Source organism: Lissotriton vulgaris, chromosome 9 (genome assembly GCF_964263255.1).
Source record: "Lissotriton vulgaris chromosome 9, aLisVul1.2, whole genome shotgun sequence".
NCBI classification, from domain to species: Eukaryota; Metazoa; Chordata; class Amphibia; order Caudata; family Salamandridae; genus Lissotriton; species Lissotriton vulgaris.
Window position 1 is genome coordinate 873,469,418 of NC_141697.1, and position 7,022 is coordinate 873,476,439.

At 43.7% G+C, this 7,022-nt stretch overlaps 1 long non-coding RNA gene across 1 annotated transcript in view; it reads left to right on the plus strand.

Moving 5' to 3' along the window:
• LOC147692410 (uncharacterized) overlaps window positions 1-6,213 on the plus strand; it is a 146,147-nt gene extending 139,934 nt beyond the window's left edge. The window contains exons 3-4 of the long non-coding RNA XR_015299824.1: window positions 3,592-3,655; window positions 3,777-6,213. This is a non-coding gene — a long non-coding RNA (uncharacterized LOC147692410). The remainder of the gene's footprint in view (window positions 1-3,591; window positions 3,656-3,776) is intronic.
• The last annotated feature ends 809 nt before the right edge of the window (window positions 6,214-7,022 follow it).

Here is a 7,022-nt window from a genome sequence, read left to right on the forward strand (position 1 = left end):
TTCTGCTGCCACCCACCTACACGGCCGAGGCAGATTACCATCGGACAAGGACAGTTAGGGGTGTCGTGAGTCAAGACGACACTGCGGAACAGGAGTTTGGAGATTTCGCTAAGGGTTTTCTGCCGTTTTGGGGGCCTATGGTGAACAGCAGGAACATTCGCCAATTGACGAGGGTAGTTGAATCCGCCGTGACTGAAACGGCCGGTGCCCTTAGTAACTTGACTGTTGAGCTCCAGTCGGACCGACTTATGACTCTTCAGAACAGGGTTGCCCTAGATGTCATACTTGCAGACTGTGGCGGGGTATGTAGAGTGATCCAATCCAGTTGCTGCATTTTCATCCCTGATAATGCTCCGACAGTGTACCAGGCCATCTCCAAACTGCACAAGATCTCTGATTCCATTCATGTGGACAAAGGAGATTGGTCCTTGCTAGGGTGGTTCTGGTAACTGATATCTGCTTGGGGATGGAAGACACTGATATTCATTGGGATGATCTTAGCCATTCTGTTCCTGTTCTGCCTCTGTGTGCAGTGCGCTCCTGCAATATGTGGCCTCTGTGCTACATCATGTGTAAGGAAGCCTGTGTCAAGGGACGAATTGAGCAACAGGATGATGCTACAGCAGCATCTCCATGACTTCATGAATACAGATTTGGACTCAGATTAGCATGAGTTATTGCCTATATAAGGGCAAAAGGAGGGTCTGTGGTTCTGAAAATTCAGGACCCTGCTATAATATGGTACCCAGGCCCAACACTCGTGTCACAAAATATCATCGTACCATGACGAATTTGGTGTCAGCAGACCGGTAATGATTAGGACATTATCCCTATGCATTTGCGTCGTGATTGAGTGATGCTATCACCCTTAAATCATGGTTTCCGTCTCGAACCCTCGGGTTCCATTTTGTGAACTGCATCCATCTTGTGGCTTGCCCTCATATAGTCAATTGATTAAGGCCGAGTTTGATCTGAAAAAACACGTCCACCTTAGCTGACTTCCCCATGACCTGGCCGAGCTGACTCCTCTGCCTCCAGCCAAACCTGTTCGGGCAGTTCCTCGCCCAGTGGCCGAGTAAGATAGCATCAAGGCACAACATGCCATAACCATTCACTACATACAAACCATGTTATCCACACACATACACTTGTCCATGTTTCTTGTTTATGGCCGGTTTTACGATGAGGAGGTGCCCGATTTTATTGGGGTTTCATCGATATCTGATGGGAGTTCTGGGCCTGGCTGGGTAATCCATCACGAACTGGACATCTAAAATATGGGTTTACCATCATGACTTTGCCTTTTTCAGTATTTTGGAAATATGTATATGACCGTATTGTAAACTTAAGAATTCTTGGCTGCAGCTGTTATTTTAGTATAAAAGGAGAAGGCTGGCTCTGTAAAAATGAACAGTCTCCTGAGAACTTACATCCCGTGCTGATGTACTTCTAGGACGCTTGTTACTTGGTTGCAGCCAATAAAACTCGATCTTTGACTTCACCTAGAAGACTCTGTGTTTCTGTGGTCCGGAACAGGGAGAACTCAGAGGTCTTCGGGTGTTATCCCCTGGCACCACCGGGTTCCTAAAAACCCGGCACCTCACGTTAAAACCTCATCGGGATCCGCGTGGGTCAGCGGTGCCTGCTATAATAACAGGTTAAATTTCAGTTAAGTTATCACAGTTTGAATACATTACGTGTTTGCCGAGATTGTGTCTCCTGCTACCTCACAACCTACTCCATGATTCCCAAGCAGGCTTTCACCCGAAGCTCGGAACAGAAGTTGCCCTTCTGGCAGTGATAGAGTCAGCCGGGAGAGACATGGATCAAGGAGGCACCACAGCAATTATCTTGTTAGACCTGAGTGCCGCCTTTGACACAGTGGATCGCAACATCCTGCTAGCTCGTATTAGATGCCTCGGAGTAACAGGGCTAGCTCTCTCCTGGCTGCAATCCTTCCTGGAAGATCGGGTGTTTCAGGTCTCAGAGGGTGCCACTCAATCTAAGCCATGGCCCCTCAACTGCGGGGTCCCGCAGGGTTCCTCTCTAAGTCCTACCCTTTTTAATGTTTATATGGAACCTCTAGCAGAGATTGTGCGCCCGTTCAGCATCGAAATTGTCACCTATGCAGACGACACCCAACTGGTGGTTGGCTTAAACCATCCCAGGGGCTCGTCGAGCACTCTGGGCATCTGCTTAGAAGCAGTAGCTAACTGGATGGCACTTTCCCATCTGAAATTAAATGGGAAAAAGACGGACCTGATGTTCCTGGGGAAGTCTCCTTCTCCCAGATCAATTATTGACTGGCCGACCTGTATGGGCACCATACCAGAACCCAAAGATCAGATTAAAAGTCTTGGAGTATGGCTTGATAACACCTTAGGGTTTAACCATCAAGCTACCAAGCTTTCAGCAACCTGCTTCGGTCTGATGAGAATGCTGAGGAAAATGTTACCGCTCCTCCCCTTCCAGGCCCGGAGGATCATGGTGCAGGCTATCATCTTGTCCCGCCTTGATTATGGGACCTCCTTGTGTTTAGGCGCCCCGGCGAGTACCATCAAAAAACTGCAGGTCACTCAGAATTCTGCAGCTTGCCGACTGCTTGGACTGTCTCGTAGACAATCAGGGTCAGCCGCCTTTAAAACACTCCACTGGCTGCCAATACAGGCTCGTATCCAATTCAAGGCAATGTATATAGCCCACAAAGCCATGTGGCGCACTGGTCCAGCATTAGTCTGCTCCCTAGTCTCCCCCTACCATCCGACAAGAATGTTACGATGTGGGGGTAACTGCCTGGCAGTAAGTTGCAAAATCAAACGAGCTAGGTGGGGGAGGCGTTCGTTTTCTTGGAACACCGCCTCCCGCTGGAACTCCTTGCCCCTCACCCTACGTAGTGAACCAGATCTACTCAAGTTCCGCAAACGGCTGAAGACCCTTCTTTTCCTGTAACTTGCACAATCTGACAGTTGCCTCCACCCACCCGTCCTAAGCACTACGAGGCCTCAGGGTAGAAGTGCGCCCTATAAAACCCCATTACATTATATTACATTACATATCATGTCTGTTGCATGTTGATCATGAAATGTTTTTGCTATTTAAAACAGTGGTCTGTCTTGAGTTAAAAATGGGTCTGTTTGACATCGTCTAACGGGCTATGAGTAGGAAACATACAACAAGAGCAATATTTGTCTTATGGCACAATAAACACTCCCCTTTAATGAGGCCAATTTTGATTCTAAAGATTTTTAATCTTGACTTTACAGAAAGGCTACGTTTATATTCATTTGCAATGAGTGATTTGAATAGTCTTAAATGCTGAATAGTGAAGATGAAGGCCTTTTGACTAGTGGTGCTTTATAGATCCAATCTTTGAAGGTTTGTGCCACAGCGAGGTCGGGTGATACCATAGAGAGTAATGCCCTTACATGACTGCATTACCTGAGTGACTGAACAGCCAATAATAAGACTAGTATTATTGGACCCAAGATGTTTTGTTTGGTATCAAGATATGACATACAGATATGGATTTAGAATTTTTAAACCTGCAATATATTAGATCCCCCTGTGACAAGTGACTTCATTGTATTACAGGGCCGGGTCTCTTACTCCTGAGTAGGTACCAGGTGAGGGGAGGCCTAGACCTCGTACAAAGCAGGTGAGTGTAACCACTTTGTTGTTGTTTTTTGTCTTAAGATAGCCAACCTTAGATAGAGATGGCATTCTTCTAAAGAGATGCATACCTCACAACTTGTATTTATGTCATCTCTCTTCTACAGGTGTGAAGATCGGCAACTCCAAGACAAAATAAGTCAATATAAATGGACACAGATATAAAATCAGAGACTTTATCAACTGCAAAAGCACCAATATAATATACTTGATCACTTGTCCGTGTGGCAAACATTATATTGGGACCTCAAGGAGACCCCTTAAAATTCGCATTCAAGAACATTATCGGAATATCCATAAAACAGACACGAGACAATCACTAGTGGAACACTATTTACAACATCATGAACACAACCTAACATTCTCCTTTGTAGGCATCAAAAGACTAAAGACACCGAAACGTGGAGGTGATGTGGACCGCCTCCTACGAAGAGAAGAGAGCTCACTGATTATAAAAATGGAGACAGTGGAAAAGGACCTAAATCAAGAATATGAATGGCACCATTGGCTGGAGTAAATTGTGCCTGTGAACTAGATCTTGACACAAGGACGTTATGGTTGTGAATTGTTCACTATTGTGAGCAACTGCCTTTTACAACCATAGAAACATACTGTAAACATCAGACTGGCTAAATTGAGGACATTATCTCTCCTTTTTATGTCAACCAAACATTTTTGACTTTGGTACATATTGATCCGAGCTATAAATGAAAGAGTAAGCTATGTAATGCCCATCTGACAAAACTAATATACACTGACATTGGTGTTCCTACATGTTAACCTGAGTGTGGGTATCTCTTACCCCACTTGACATTGCCGTAGACCACTTCGGTGCAACTTTGCACACTTCCTCCGTTAGTATAACAACATCGAAAAATAATTCAAATACCCCTCTTGCAATCGTTGCAATAATACGTTGCTTTACGGACACTTGCCTTGTCCATTGCCACCACCAATCATAGAATTCATCTTAATAATATCACTCTGAAATGGCCAAAAAAAACACGATCTGACGCCTTAAACAAGTCCGTTGTTGATTATGACTAAAAATACGTCAGCCTGTTTGAAACTTCCGGGCCAACTAGCGATAACACTTATACATGAACAAATTAATAAAATAACATGTTTAGCTACTAGACACTATTGAGTTTACCCAATTTAGAACGTATACCTTGTATGTCCTATTTTGAAGCACAAGAAATAAAGTAAACAAACACTCCTCGAGCAAAACAATACTGACTCTGCCTTCCGGGTTAATTTCTTTTCTTCCGGTTTAAAAGAGGCAGTGTGCAGTCATACACAAAACGCGAAAGCGGAAGGAACGACCTGCAGGCTCCCGACGACGCAACTTAGGGATTTTCCCCTCACAAGTAAGTGCGCATACCGTCGTAATGGACAATTTTCCTTCTGTAAAAATCCCTCTGTGTCCGCACGACCTCACCTTTGCCCAAATATCGGATCACTTTTTCTTCCGCACGTGGGCAACACGCCGGCATTTAAATCTTGCTAGCGTAACACTGTATCAACACCACATACTGTAATCCACATGCCAGACTATAAAAACCACTCCCAACTACCAATTTGCGCTTATTAGTCTTAAAAAACAATGTTCCCTCTTTCTCGCTTTAGTGCTAAAAACTTCGGCGTGTAACAACAAAGATGACTTAATTCACCCAAGTCCACCCCTTTTGACTAAACTATATACATCGCTGTGCACTGTGTCTCAATTAAACCTGCCTTAAAGATGTCAAATACCCTAGAATATAGATAATGGCTTGTATTACTAGTACTGTGGAGAGAAGGCAATGAGATGGTTCGGCAATATTTCATACTTCAAAATTTGAATCCTTGTTTGGTAAAGAAAAACGTTTAAATGCAATCTTATGAATATAGCGGACAAAACTTTCTAAAAATGTAAATGTTGTATTAACAGATTCTCACTTTGAAAAACCGGATTCTGTTTGGAAAGTAGCACAAATTATGATGAAGAATTGTAAAGAACAAACTATATTGTAAATAGGTATGCAGCACTAACTGTAAAGCTTTTTTCTTTCGCTTCACATCCCTCTGGCATGTCATTTCGATCACTTGGAACTACACTATTCTGTTTAATCTGTTTTAATTTTATCATTTTGAATCTCTTTTTGTCAATAGCCTAATTAACCACACCTATGATTTACATACAAAATTCCTAAACACTCATGCATTAAAATCACAGAGGTGAATGGTCCTCTCTTGCATGCATCCACCTTCTCTTATGTTCTAAACTTGTCACCGGGGCTCATCATTTCACTGATCACAAATCAGAAACCTAAATTAGGAAACTATATTAGCGTTTTTCTGTCTTACATCATTCACTTTTTCTTTTTATCTCTATCTCACTGGTATTGGGGTCAAAGGCTAGTTTTTTCAAACCACCTGCGTTTATAAATGTATCTCTGATCTCTTACAGCCTTGAAAAAGCCCTGGCGCAAATCGCCACAGGGGGCGAAACACGTGTCGGCTGTTCATGTTTTTATCTAAATTAATAAAGAGCATTTTTCTACACAAAATGGACTTCTGACCCTAACTATATGAGCAAGGATTCAGCCTAAGGATATAAAGAACTGTTGCTATTATTATTATTATTATTATTATTATTGCATTTATTGAGCGCACAGCTACCCGGAGGTTTCCCGGCGCTTGCCTTGGGAACCCGTCCTGGCTTTTCCCTGTGAGATAGCCCCTACAGGGCATCCCCAAGGTGAAAGCCAGGCATCCCGCCGCAGGGGGCCGTTGTGGAGATTAAGCAAGCTTAATGCCCAGAGTTGCAGAGTGAGAACCCATGATTAGAGCTGGCACCGAAGCGAGAATTATCGTGTCCGTGGACATTTGAGCTCAAGACCCTGCCGCGTCGGGAATTGAACCCTGGTCCCGGGTCTGACCTCAGCTTCCGGGTCTGCCTGCTCTACACCGTGAGCCACACTTCTCTACACACACTCACTACCCCCCTTAAGACTTTATTGTTCAAAACTCAAGAGGTCCAGAGTTTTTATGAGTGTGTTTTCTTAACAAAAACCATGTGAAAACTGATATGGACTTGGATTTTCCTTTGGACCACCCCTTCTCTCTAGAAACAGGTGTGAAGATCACCCTGCCGGTATTGAGGTACTCTTTGTATATGAATATAAGTATGCACATTTGCACATAATAAGTATGCAGTAGCTGAATTATAATCTAGGTCCTGAAGAAAGCCTGGGTGCAAGGTCCGAGAGGCTGAAACTAGTTGACCAGCTTTTGATAAGCGGCCTATTTGTTGAAAGCCACTAACTGACACATTTTTACTAGGATCGGAAGAGATGTCAGAATAAAAG